The sequence below is a fragment of the Colobus angolensis genome, unplaced genomic scaffold, assembly GCF_000951035.1.
Source record: "Colobus angolensis palliatus isolate OR3802 unplaced genomic scaffold, Cang.pa_1.0 Scaffold132, whole genome shotgun sequence".
NCBI lineage: Eukaryota > Metazoa > Chordata > Mammalia > Primates > Cercopithecidae > Colobus > Colobus angolensis.
In genome coordinates this window covers 3,388,797-3,401,260 of record NW_012114400.1, presented here as the reverse complement: position 1 = coordinate 3,401,260, position 12,464 = coordinate 3,388,797, and the positions used below count along the sequence as shown (strand labels likewise).

Genomic DNA, 12,464 nt, shown 5'->3' with positions numbered 1-12,464 from the left:
AGCTTTCCTCACCTCAACTTATCACTAAACTGTGGACTTTCTTCTTGTGTCCCTTACAAATCTCTTATTAGAATTCTTCAAAAGGAAGTGAGACCTTTAACCACTGTATTGCTCATGTAGTCAAAACCAAGTTGCAAAGGAATTATCACAGTTATTTATATAGTCTTGAAAACACTCAATATGCACCCATCATATCACATGGCACACATTAATCATGTAGTCTAGTTAATCTCAGATCCTTTAAAGTCGATTATCTTCAAGGTTTAAATGGCAGCTATAATGCATTCTTTCATTTCCTCAAGGCTACAAGGGGAAAGTAGTATAAATATGAAAAATATGAGGTTCTTGATTATATGTTAACATATAATCTATTCTTATGTAATATATTTTGAAATAGTTCAATCCTGTTTAGTTACTCTGAATCAATTCTGGATTTTCTTTAACCCTCCTATAGTTTTGCCTTGCACATAAATGTCAGTGTCTCCCTGATCTACATCTGTGAGCCCAACCTCTATTCTGAGATCTTAAATCTGCTCTCAAAGGCCTCAAAAATACCTTAAATACATTGAAGATACCTCAAACTCAGTATTTACAAAGCAAATTTATTTTCATCATTCTTTTCCTAAATGCAAGACAAAAATTAATACAAAAAAAAAACTAAAATAAAAACTTGTGATTTTTCCTCACTTTCTTTCCTATTTTATTTAATGATGTCATCTTTTCTACCTGTCTCGGCTAGAAACATGAGAGTTATTGTCTTTTCTTCATAATTCACATTTCCAATCTGCCTCTAAGTTTTAGCTTTTCACTTCTAAAATGATGTTAACATCTGACTCCTTTATTTCATTCAAAATAATTGCCCCAATTCAACTAAGCACCACCTCTCACATAGACTACTACCATAATCTCTTAGTTGTTTATTCTCAAGGAACCTTCTATAATGCAACCACAACTATCCTTCTGAAACACACTTTTGACCTTCACTGCCTACCAAGTCAGGCTAAATATGGTGAGAAAGACTTGGAGGCTCCCTCCCCACCCCGCATCAAACCCAAGGTTCTCCTTTGAGTCAGTGACCCTTCTCAGCCATTCACTGGAACATCACTCTATGGCAAAGAGGTATCTTTGGAATCTACACATTTCAAACATTCCACACAGGCATATTGATGGCAGAAATATTCGTTCTAACAGAATATTGCTGTACTTTTAGTTGTACATGTTGTTATATTTTCTTTTGACGTTTTAGCTGATAGCTAAAGTTTATTTAAGTTGTTGTTCTTGTCCTAAGAATATCCAAGATAAGGGTCCAAAAACGGTACAGTTAAGAAATATGGGGAATGAGATGTTCTCTCCATTCTTTCCTTATCTAGTACCCACTTCCCTAGTCAACTAGTTGTTTTGTTTTCCTCTTGGGTGAAACTGGCAACTTTAAATCAAGTTCCCCAGAGGCTTTATCTATATACATCTGCATAAAATAAAAATAATTCCACATAAAGCTTCAACCTGCTGGTCACGTATTATTATTTCCATCAGAGGTGAAGAAATTGAGACTCAAAGGCATTTAGTGAGTTGAGCAAGTTCATTCAGAGACAGGGTTTTAACCCAGTCTTTCTGAGGCCAGATTTCCTGCTCAGTCAAATATTCCAATACTAATAATTTCTATCTCTTTTTGTCTCTATGAAACTGTAAACTCCATGATAGCAGTGAGCATAACCTTCCTATTCACTCCTGTGTCCAAGAGTCTCACATAAAGTCTGAGACATAGGAACATGACAAACATTTCTAAAAGAAAGGATGGTGGACTGACCCTGACCGATACTGTGAAAGAGGTCATAGTCATATAGGTTATAGACCTTTATCATAGGCACAACAGTCTCCACTCAAATTTCATTTTACTCTTTGGTAATAGGTCTCAACCCTCCTGGTGTTTGTCCCCAGCCCGTTTATTTGGATTGTAATATAAATCAATGTCAGTCATTTCTTCCAAGTGTATGTGTAATTAACTTTTATTTCTAAGTATTAACTTTATATTTAAAAACCTCAGCTTACCTCCCTTCATAATAACTCCAAGGAATAGGCAGAGTGCCACAGGACTTGTTACATGTAGCAGCCCCTGCTCCCTCCAGAAAGAGCTCAAAATTAGAATCGTTATGTCTACAGATGTTGAAAGACAACTCCTGGGAATTGCTGGGAGTGCAGAAGCTGGAAAAGTTAGTCAAGAATCCAATGTGGTTTAGTAAACAGAACTTGCGCAGTAATTCTGTGGGGAGAAAGGAGTAAAGCTTTTACAACAACTTGAGCATTTTCTAGGAACTCAAATACGGAATGCCTTTCCCCTCATTTGAAATTACAATGCAGTTTTATTAAGACTATGTTGAAATTCCTTTATTAGGCAGTCTCCATTTTAAGTTGTACATTTCATTTCCTTTTTTCTTATAGGCTGAAAATGTATAATAGTGCTTTCTAAAATCACACTTCCTTTTTAAGGGAGCATAAGGGAGCATGACACTATCAGAAAGTGCCATCGGCCAAATGGATGTCAGGAAGATAGCACAATAGCATCCACTCATGATCAACTTGGTACATTTTGTACTAGCAATTGATTTAGTACATTAATGACTAGCTAACTGAGAGTTGGCATATAATAAAAATGATTTATTGCAAAGATGTTGATATTCATGGGAAAATGGGGAGAAATACATGCCAAAACAACACGAAGAAGACTAAATGTAGATCTAAAACAGAACTGAAAATGTTGTTGTTGCCTGCATTGTCATTTTACTTAAACTTCTATGATACCTTCTTGGAGGGAAATAAAAATATCTTTGTAATCCGTATCTATGCTTGGAATGTTTTAAATGCTTAAAATGTACAGATATTTCTTGGAATCTTTATAGACTGGACAGAAAGAGTAATTCTCCAGAAATTCTTATATACCATGATAAAATATATTAATTTATTCATATTATTCATTTTAGCTATAAGGATTTAACTATATATGAATTCCACTTACTGTAGACAAGAAAAATTATTCTTTTTCATTAAAAAGAGATTCTTAATCTTAACGCTACTGACATTTTGGGCGAGGTAACTCTTTGCTCTATGGTGCTGACCCTGCCTTCTAGATGCTAGATGCCAATAGAAATACCCAATTTTGACAAAAATGTCTCTAGAATATTGCCCAATGTGCACCAGGAGGCAAAATTGTTTCCCAGTTTAGAACCACTGCACTAAAGCAAGACATATTCTTGATATTTATTCACTAGCATAAATAATAAAAATAGCTAAGTTCCCTAAATAATATATATTGGACAGATTATGTCAATCTCACTTTAAATATTTTTCTTATGATTTTCTTTTCCCAAACTGAAATGCACCCCCTACTCATTCCATATATTAAAAGGCTACCTACGTTACAAAGCCCATCTCAATCTACACTCAAGTTGTAAAGTCTTCTCTTATTGACAATACTTTTCCAAAGGGTTATTTAAGCCCATTTCATCTTCCCACCTACCCCACACACTGCTCACAGGCAAAGCTGCTGCACAAGTAAACATCGAAGTGAGGTAAGTTTGAGTTCCATCCCCAAAACGTTAACAGCTCTGTAATTCTGGACTACGTACTTAACTAAACTTTAACCAAACTTCTTCACCTGTAAAATTAAAATAAAGACAGTACATATCTCATAGTATCACTGAAATGAACACATAAAGTATATCTAACGTAAAGTCCTAAGAACTTTGCTTAAATTTTTGTTTATTTAACCAACACTTGCATTGTGCATACTATGCCATAATTTCATTTAAGCTTCATAAATAATAGTAGGATTATTACTCCCATTTAATAGCTGAAGATACTGAGACATAAAATAGCTAAGCAACTTGTCCAAGTTCACATGGTTAATAAGTAGTAGAAGGGAGATTTGAACCCAAGCAAGCCAGTTCCAGAGACCTTGTTTAAACCACTAAACCATGCCTTCTCTTTGTTATAAATTACACACTCCATAAAGTTATCCACAGTAGATATTATCATTATTTTTCTTGTAAATTTCAAGGTACTAAATAAGTACTAACTACATAGCACACACTCAGCAATTATTGATATAGACATTAGTCAAACCTTGCTGGAATACGTGCTGGGTTATAGTTCTTTAATATTTCATTTCTGAAGTTAAAATCTCAAAGTTGTCATTTCATTTTGCATCTGGAGATTTGAATTATTCTTATACATCAACTAAAAAATAGTTTTGTCTGGAATTTTATCCAAATTATTTCATTAAAATATATTGATATATTAAGCAAAGAGTGAGAATGAAAAAGTGCATCCAAGGAGCCAGTAAAATTTATAAAGACCCTCAGACCACAGCTCAGCTAAGTTTAATCCATCGTTTCAGTCTCTACATTACCTAATTTTTAGAAAGATTTTATAGATTTTATAATATTATTTTTTAAGAAAGATTTTATAATATTAAGATATACTAAAATAACATATGGTAAGCATGTTCACTTAAATGTTTAAATTTTTAGAGCAGCAGAGGTATTCTCTTAGACATAAAAACTTTAAGAACATACTTGTCCTTGGTAATTTAAGAAATATTTAGCCCTGTTTAAATTTAATTCCATTAGGTTTTAATCACATACTTTCTCTACAGAAGTGGCATATGGTTTTTGAACAATTGATATTATTGAAATATCGTAGAATATTATTCACTGTATTCATCAGACCTAAAACACATGAATACGCATACAGAAACAAAAAAATCTAATAAAGTGAAGAGATGAAAAGGATTAATTGTATTCATAAAACCACTTAACAACTTCGTAAACTACCTGACATTCTAAGCAGATGAGGAAGGAACAATAATGACTTACTAACACATTATATTTCTCCACTACACAGAAAAGACAAGATAAGAGATGTGAGAGAGACATGCGTTATGAAACACTTTACTCATCTTGAAATTATCTTCCACGAAAAGACCATTGGGAAATAATTTCATTATACTTAGAATTTTTAAAATCTTGGGTGGATACTCTAAAACATTCCAAAACCATTAATAAACTAAAACTCATGTTCAGTCATAACCTGAAGACTGATGTTAAGGAAATATTTATATCAGAAAAGATATATTTTAGGGTTGCTGGTCTATACTTTAGCCAAAGCATTTATAAAAACAGCAATACCATTTATAAAATATAAGATTTGAAACTCCATAATTAACGTAAAAAAGATTATTTAAATTCACTCAAAGGTGTCATAAAATTTCCTGTGCATTGAACCTCAGAAAAATTCTAGTTAGTGGTGGATAAAAATAAGAGTCATTTATAATCTTTAAAAAGTGAAGTATAAAATTGTTTTCTAAAATTCTGTCTCTACTGAAGCAAATAAAGGAAGTAATGTCAAAAAATAAAGTAATAATTACACACTGTCACATATTTTACTCATTCATTCAATATTCCCTGAGATCTTACTACTACGCCAGACTCAGAATTAAGCTTTTTTTTTTTTTTTTTTTGTGAGTAAGCCTCAGGCCTTAGTCTTAAAAGTGCATGATTACACTCCCATGTGACAAAGTGTTACAAAGAAGTCTAGACAGATGCTGAGGGAGCACAGGGAGTGAAATGTACCCAAGTGTTTTTGGAAAAGGGTTTAACAATGCAGATACCATACTCCATTTTGTTCTCTCAAGCTAAGAAAGAAAGGTCCGATAATTTGCTCAACACAGAAATTCACAATGGAAATTTCTTGTCTCTAAGGTGAAAAATTGAAAATTAGTCCAATGCACAGACTACCCAAAAAAATACTCTTGGTTCATACAAAGATGATGTTGAAGAAATAGGTGTCTTTTCATATTTGTGTTTGAAATAACTATGATAATAATGGGTCACATTTATTGAGCACTTTCTGTGTGTTAGGCATATAAGTACTTTGCATATGTCAACTCGTTCAGTGCTCACAATATCTCCCATGAAGGAGGAAGGCAGAGACAGGAGTAGTCATCTGCGCAGGGACACAGGGCTCGTGAGCAGTCTGCCCTCTCCATCTTTCCTGGAGCTTCTGATCACCGTGAAACTCAAGAATAGCTACCAAACAGATCACTTATTTTCACATTGATTCCTATATGCTCTTGTTGCTAAAGAAGACTCTTAAAAGATTAAATAGATAATGTTTCCCTAAATATCCAACACCCTGCCTCTCACTCCAACATTTACAAATAAGAAGACTGAGTTCTAAGCTCCTTTTTACCAGGGAATGATTAACACTTTGCATTGAGAAGTGTGACCTCTGAGGAGGATTAAGCAGGTCGCACTACAGGTGAGAGGGTTGAGGCTGCAACTTTGGAAAGATAAAGCTGAAGGAAAGAGGGTTACCCTTCCTGAAAATGTTATACGCATTTGGGTTTTCTTTATTTCTACAAGTTTTAGAAGCCCGTGCTTCTTGTGTATTGTACACGGGATGGTGGCTACAGGATGGCCATGGAGTCTAAACTCTAACCACCATCACCGGGAGAACAGCAGTAAGATCTCCCTGGTGTGCTGCGTGATCGCTGGGGAAGACTGCTCTGAAAGGCATTTCAGAGCCTGCCAAAAAGTGGATGGCCAGAATCCATGAAGACAACATTTAACAGAAGGGTCAATGCCAGTGATGACAAACAGCAAAGATTATGCAAGCCCTACTCCTAATTTACAAGCAAGTATAAATGCCTAGAATTCCTGTAGGACCTTGGAGAGAGGGAGATCACTGACAGTTCCCCCACCTTCTTTAGGGAGTGGGGCTCACAATAAAAACTAATGTGATATGGAAAAAATCATGTAAAGGAAGATTTCACGGCCCTAAGCAAGAATATAGAGACTATCCACACCATTACACGGTGATGTGTACACTTTCAGAAATTTCTCCACAGGACTGCAAAGACATAAAAAGCAACACAGCATGATTTTAAAAGGACTGAACATTTGCACATATTTAGAATATCTACTTTATGTATGAACATACTGTCAAAATAAACTGTTAAAAAAACTTTCATAGTTATTTCACGAATCTTATAAATGTTCAACATGCATCCCTCACATCACAAGGCCCACATCAGAACTGTTGCTGACTCATCCTAGACAACACATCTTCACTAAAGGAGAGGCGAAGGCACAGTGGGTTCCTTCTTTCCTCAAGGCCATAAAGCAGAACAAACTCAACTTTTCACAAGCCCCCACAAGAAAGCATGTGGTCTAAAACATTTGAAAAACCTTTTTCATTCTGTTTGGAATCACCCTGGTTTTGTGCTTACAATTCTCTGACAATATGTGAAAGGTGAAAGTTTAAACTTCCCTTTGGGAGAAGTGCCATATTTTCATTAGCAGCAAGGATTTACCTAAACTTCATACAGTGGAAACATATTACATCACAGGCGTGCCACATCGGAACCAAAGCTCTTTGCAGGAGAGAATAAAACAATATTTTACCATGCTGCAGTGGTTAAAAGCAGGGTACCTAGAGTGATGCTGCCTGGCTTCTTAGATGGATCACAAATATCACACAATCAAATATCACACAGTCATATATCACACAGTCACCAATTAAGCTGAAAGAGAATTATATATTAAACTACTTATGGAAGGTACCTTTATATGTATGAGGGAAAGACTATATTTGTAAATGTGTGTATGTATAGTACATTTCATGCATTAGTCATTTAATATGAAGTGAGCACTGTGACTTTTGAAACAATAAAAATACATGTTCTTCCTTTCTCATGGCTTGTAATCTGATATTTTTGTGATTTTAGTATAAAATAATTTCAGAATTTAACAATGTAACTGTGCTATTAAGATATCTGTGTTTATTTCTATCATTCTCATTGATAATGTAATGAGTTATGTAATTAAGCATGCTTTTATAAGAATTTCAAAAATAAACAGTATTAAGGTATTCATGATTATTTTATTTTACAAAAGTAAAATCAGTAAAAAACAAAAGTCTTAGAACCTTTGTTCCATCATGGATTTTTAAAGTCTTTGCTCTGCTTACAAGTCCTGTAGATCTCAAGGTAAGCAAACATAAACTAGAAGAAATTGCCTAGAGCTTGTCTTTCAAAATGTGGTTCATGGGTCAGCAATGTCTACATCAGTTGTATTTTAGAAATTCGGAATCTACTCCCCAAACCTACAAAATCAAAATCTGCATTTTGAATAAAAACCCCCAGTGACTCATATGGACATTAAAATTTAAGAAGCACCTTTTGGGGAAGATTAGGTCCAGCCTTAGAACTGCAAATGGCACAACCCTTTAAAAATTAGAAACTTGATCCAAATCTTGCCAGGAAGTTATCAGAAATAGAATATCATTTACCTACAGACACAGACTTTTTGAATATTAAGAGTCTGAGGTTATTAAGAAAATCTTAAAGAAGTATGTTAAGATATTAATCAACACAATCTTATAAAATTGACTTGAATACAATGAGTTCATAATTTTCCCAAGCATATGTATTTTTTATTAGAGTTTAAATGGGGGCATTAAACACCGTTGTCACTTGATTACTTAAGTTAGATCCACCTGCAATCCTATAACTGTTCTTAGAAGCTCTAATTCTGTAAAGAAAAAGAGTTCACGGGTCTAATAAAAGGACTAGACAAGGAAAGAATCCTCAGTATATATCTACATAATTAGGATAGTTCTAAAACTCTAATGTTCTGTAGTATTTTATCATTTAAAAAACACTATGGCATTTCTTATCTAATCTCATCGCAGGGAGTGAAACATGGCTCTAATAGTTCTGAATTCTGAGGCTAGACTCCATTATCATTCAGGATCTGTGTTTTCCCCAACACTTTCTAAAAGAAGCAGAAATTCAATAAGGTAGCTATTGCATTCGTGCCAGCTATTTCATTTGGTTATAAAATGAGTTTGTGGCCAGAGTTGTGTGTTCTGTTTCTTACAGGCAGAAAGAAAATTCTATGACCAACTGAAATACTACACTCACTGCAGCCATTCTGCAAACTTATCTTCTGTCAAAAGAGGAAAGGGACAATGTAGAATATAGAGTTTAACACACATTCACCCAACATTTAGCACCCAACATGATGTTGACATGTAGCTTGTTGCATATCACATCTACAACAACTTCCTGTAGGTTTAAAAGTAAGAGTTACATTAATATTATCAAATTAATGCAAGTTACTTATTTCAAAGATAAAAATAGAGCGATGATTTTGAGTCAGGTGTAAATGTGAACTTCAGACTGCCTCTTCCTATGAACTGTAAACATAAGAATGCAGAAGGAGTTATTACTGGAGCACTGGGTATAAATACTACATTTGAGTAATACTGAGATTAGCAACCATGTCTGGGAAGGAACTGGCAGCTGTCTTATTCTTGGCTTGTCAATGCCCTCAAGTGAAAACAAGGAATAAAAGAGATGCTATAAATTAAAATGTCAGCTCTGACTCTTCAAAAGACAGTTTATTGGGTGTTGCTGATTTTATTCTGATGTTTTAACAGTGCAGAAGCATATTTCTAAATGTAGCTAGTTAGGGCAGCATGATTTATGAAAGGACAAAATAAAAAATAGATATAACCTTAGTATTATCCTTTTTAAAAGGAGATACAAATATTTAACCAAGAATTAACTATTTGATGTTTTATTTGTCTTGACACCTTTGAGAAAGCCCTCACACACACAAGCAAGGCAGAAAACTCCAGTAGTAATCCATCATTCTTCTTTACCAAGATGTAGAATTTTATGGAGCTCTACCTTTATAAATAAATGCAGACACTATAAACAACAGAAGAGGATGTAGAGTTCTGTGATCCTGGTCTTCACAGATTTTAGGACTTTTAAAAATAGTCCTTATAGTTCTATTCTTGTCTATGTTTAAAGAACTGCTATATACAAACACCCCAAATTCAGCTATTTGGTAATTTGTATAGATCAAACTCTCCAAGAAATATCATCAAAATTCCTCTCAGAAAAGTGATAGCTAATACCTGTGCCTTTTCTCACTAGAATTTCCTACGGAACTTTTCAAAAATAAAGTGGTTGGCACTGTATATCATCAATTCACTTTTCCATAGTAACTTTATCACTACATTTATTTCTCGAAAAATCCTTCATGTTCTTTTTGTCTCTTCCTGACTCCTGTGAACTCACTAAGGTGATGTAAATGGTTGGCAACAACTCCCTCCCCATAAAAAAAAAGCAATAATTCAAAAATAATTCAATTAGAAATGCTGAATAAAAATTCTAACAGAATGCCATAATACTGTCCTTTCTCCCACAGCAATTAATCTTCAGTGGCCATTCCTTCCATGGCTCCTTCACTTTAAAAAGGAAGCTTCTAAAATTAAGAGTCTAATCTGTGTTATGTACACTGTGGGGATCCAAAATCTAAATGTTCCCTGTCCCAGGAGATGAATTAATATCTCAGGTTCATTCTTTTAGTAATATTATCAATATCAATTCAAAGAGACTTAAAATGAAACTTTCATCATTGCTTTTTTCCCTATTCTAATTATAATAAATAGCCATTGCTAAAGTCCCTGGGCTTACCATGAGAAGTTGCTAGAAAATCAGATCCACACTAGTTGAAAGAGGCTCATGGAGCATAAAGTTTGAACTGCTGTTGGACTCATCTTAAGCACAATTAATAGCCATTGTCTCTACACAACAGAACTCCGCATTGATTAAAAAAAGGGGGGGGGTGGGTTGCTGCTGCTTTATCTAAGAGATAATAACTGTATTTTTAAAAGTCAAATTAGCTCTGTCTTTTGCATGCCTGACAAGCTACTGACATAGAATTTAGTTGAATTAAGAATGGCTTTTCCAACACACAGCGTGACTTCTTTGGCTGTAAAACCCATACCTTATCTTAAGAGTATGGTGGGTAATAGTCTCTAAATACAGCTTCTAATGAGGCTTCTCTTTCACAGGAGCCTTTCTTTCAGTAAATTCTCATTAAAATGGTGAAAATGAAAAGAGCTGTGAAAAGCAAAATAAGAATACCTTCAGAAAAATATTAATAAAGGGATGATTAGATGGTTTAAACTGAAGTCTGAGATAAACTTAAAATGGAAACCTCTGATCAAAGCTAGTTTTGAAGAAATTGCCATTGCTTTCCTCACCTGCCATGAAAACCACTGTTCAGCCAAAACTCTTGCTGTTAGATTCTACCTAACAATCCTCTCCTCGCTTCTGACATTTACCAGCTTCCTGGACTCTCCTCATTCACTGAAGCTTTAAGCTCACATTCTCTCTTTTCTTAGTATCTAACTCCTCCCTTTTTATTGGCATTTTCATTGCCATTTCAACAAGCTGATGTCCCTCCTGTTTTTTGAAAAAAAAAAGAAAAACCTGTTTTCCATATTCCTCTCCAATACATTTAATATACTACAATCACAACATTTTGAAAAATGAAAATTTAGTTGTGTGACTTACTACTTAAATGCCATCAAATTCTTCCCATTGCATTAATGAAAAAATCTCAGTCTTAAGTCTTTGTCTTACCAGGGCTTATCATCCTAGTCTATCATCCCCGTTATCTATTCTCTAGTAATATTGGGTCTGTTCTAGCTCCTCACAAGCATTCTGGTCTTTTTTGCCTTGAAACGTGCTGTTTTCTCTGCCTGGGACTCCTTCTTGCTCTCATGACCAAGATACTTTTCTTTTAGGTGCCAGTTTAAATGTCGTTGGTCTGGGAACCCTACATTGCTTCCTGGATGATACATTGCAATCTCTGTTCCTTTACCAAAACCTGTTTTGAGCGTTAAATTATCCATTCCCATATTAACAATCTAAGATGTTAACAAATCTAAGACACTATTAAATCTAAGATGCTATCAAATCCATCATCATAATACTTCATTGTATCCATTATTCTTTCTATTCCCACCTGCATGAATTCCAACCATTCAAATAATAAGATTCCACAAGGAAAACTGCCTTTTTTTAGAAGCATGAAGGAAGATACTGTCAACAAGTTAATTCAGCATTATCCTCAGGCTGTGGTTCGCATCATTTCAGGCTGTCCTATACCAGTTTCTATGGCTATTCCATACAAAACAAACATACTCAAAGGCATAAGAACTAGAGAAAAACTACATTTTAAAAATTCGAAATGCATAATACCTCACAGAGGCAGCTTGTTTAAAGTCTTTACTCAGTACTCTTGTAGATGCAAAATTAAACAAAATTTTAGCCAAGTGACCTCAGCTAATTTAAGGCCCATGTAAAATGCTATTCTGACAGATAGCATCAGGGAACTGTTTGAAATGTTATCACAAAGATCTAGACAAACATAACCATACTTAAAGAAGGCAGAACCTCTGATTTGTCAAGGAACTCAAGCAATTAGAGGGTGAACCATAATTACACATGTTTAACAGCAAAGAAAATAAGGGCACTTACGCATGTCACCAAAGGCCCCCTTTGTGACTTTGGCTAATTTAAGGCCCCAGTAAAATGCTATTCT

The 12,464-nt window shown here is 34.5% G+C and overlaps 1 protein-coding gene across 2 annotated transcripts in view; it reads right to left on the bottom strand.

The window, feature by feature from the left end:
- PLA2G4A (phospholipase A2, group IVA (cytosolic, calcium-dependent)) overlaps positions 1-12,464 on the bottom strand; it is a 154,382-nt gene that overhangs the window by 101,060 nt on the left and 40,858 nt on the right. The gene's annotated exons all lie outside the window — the stretch shown is intronic.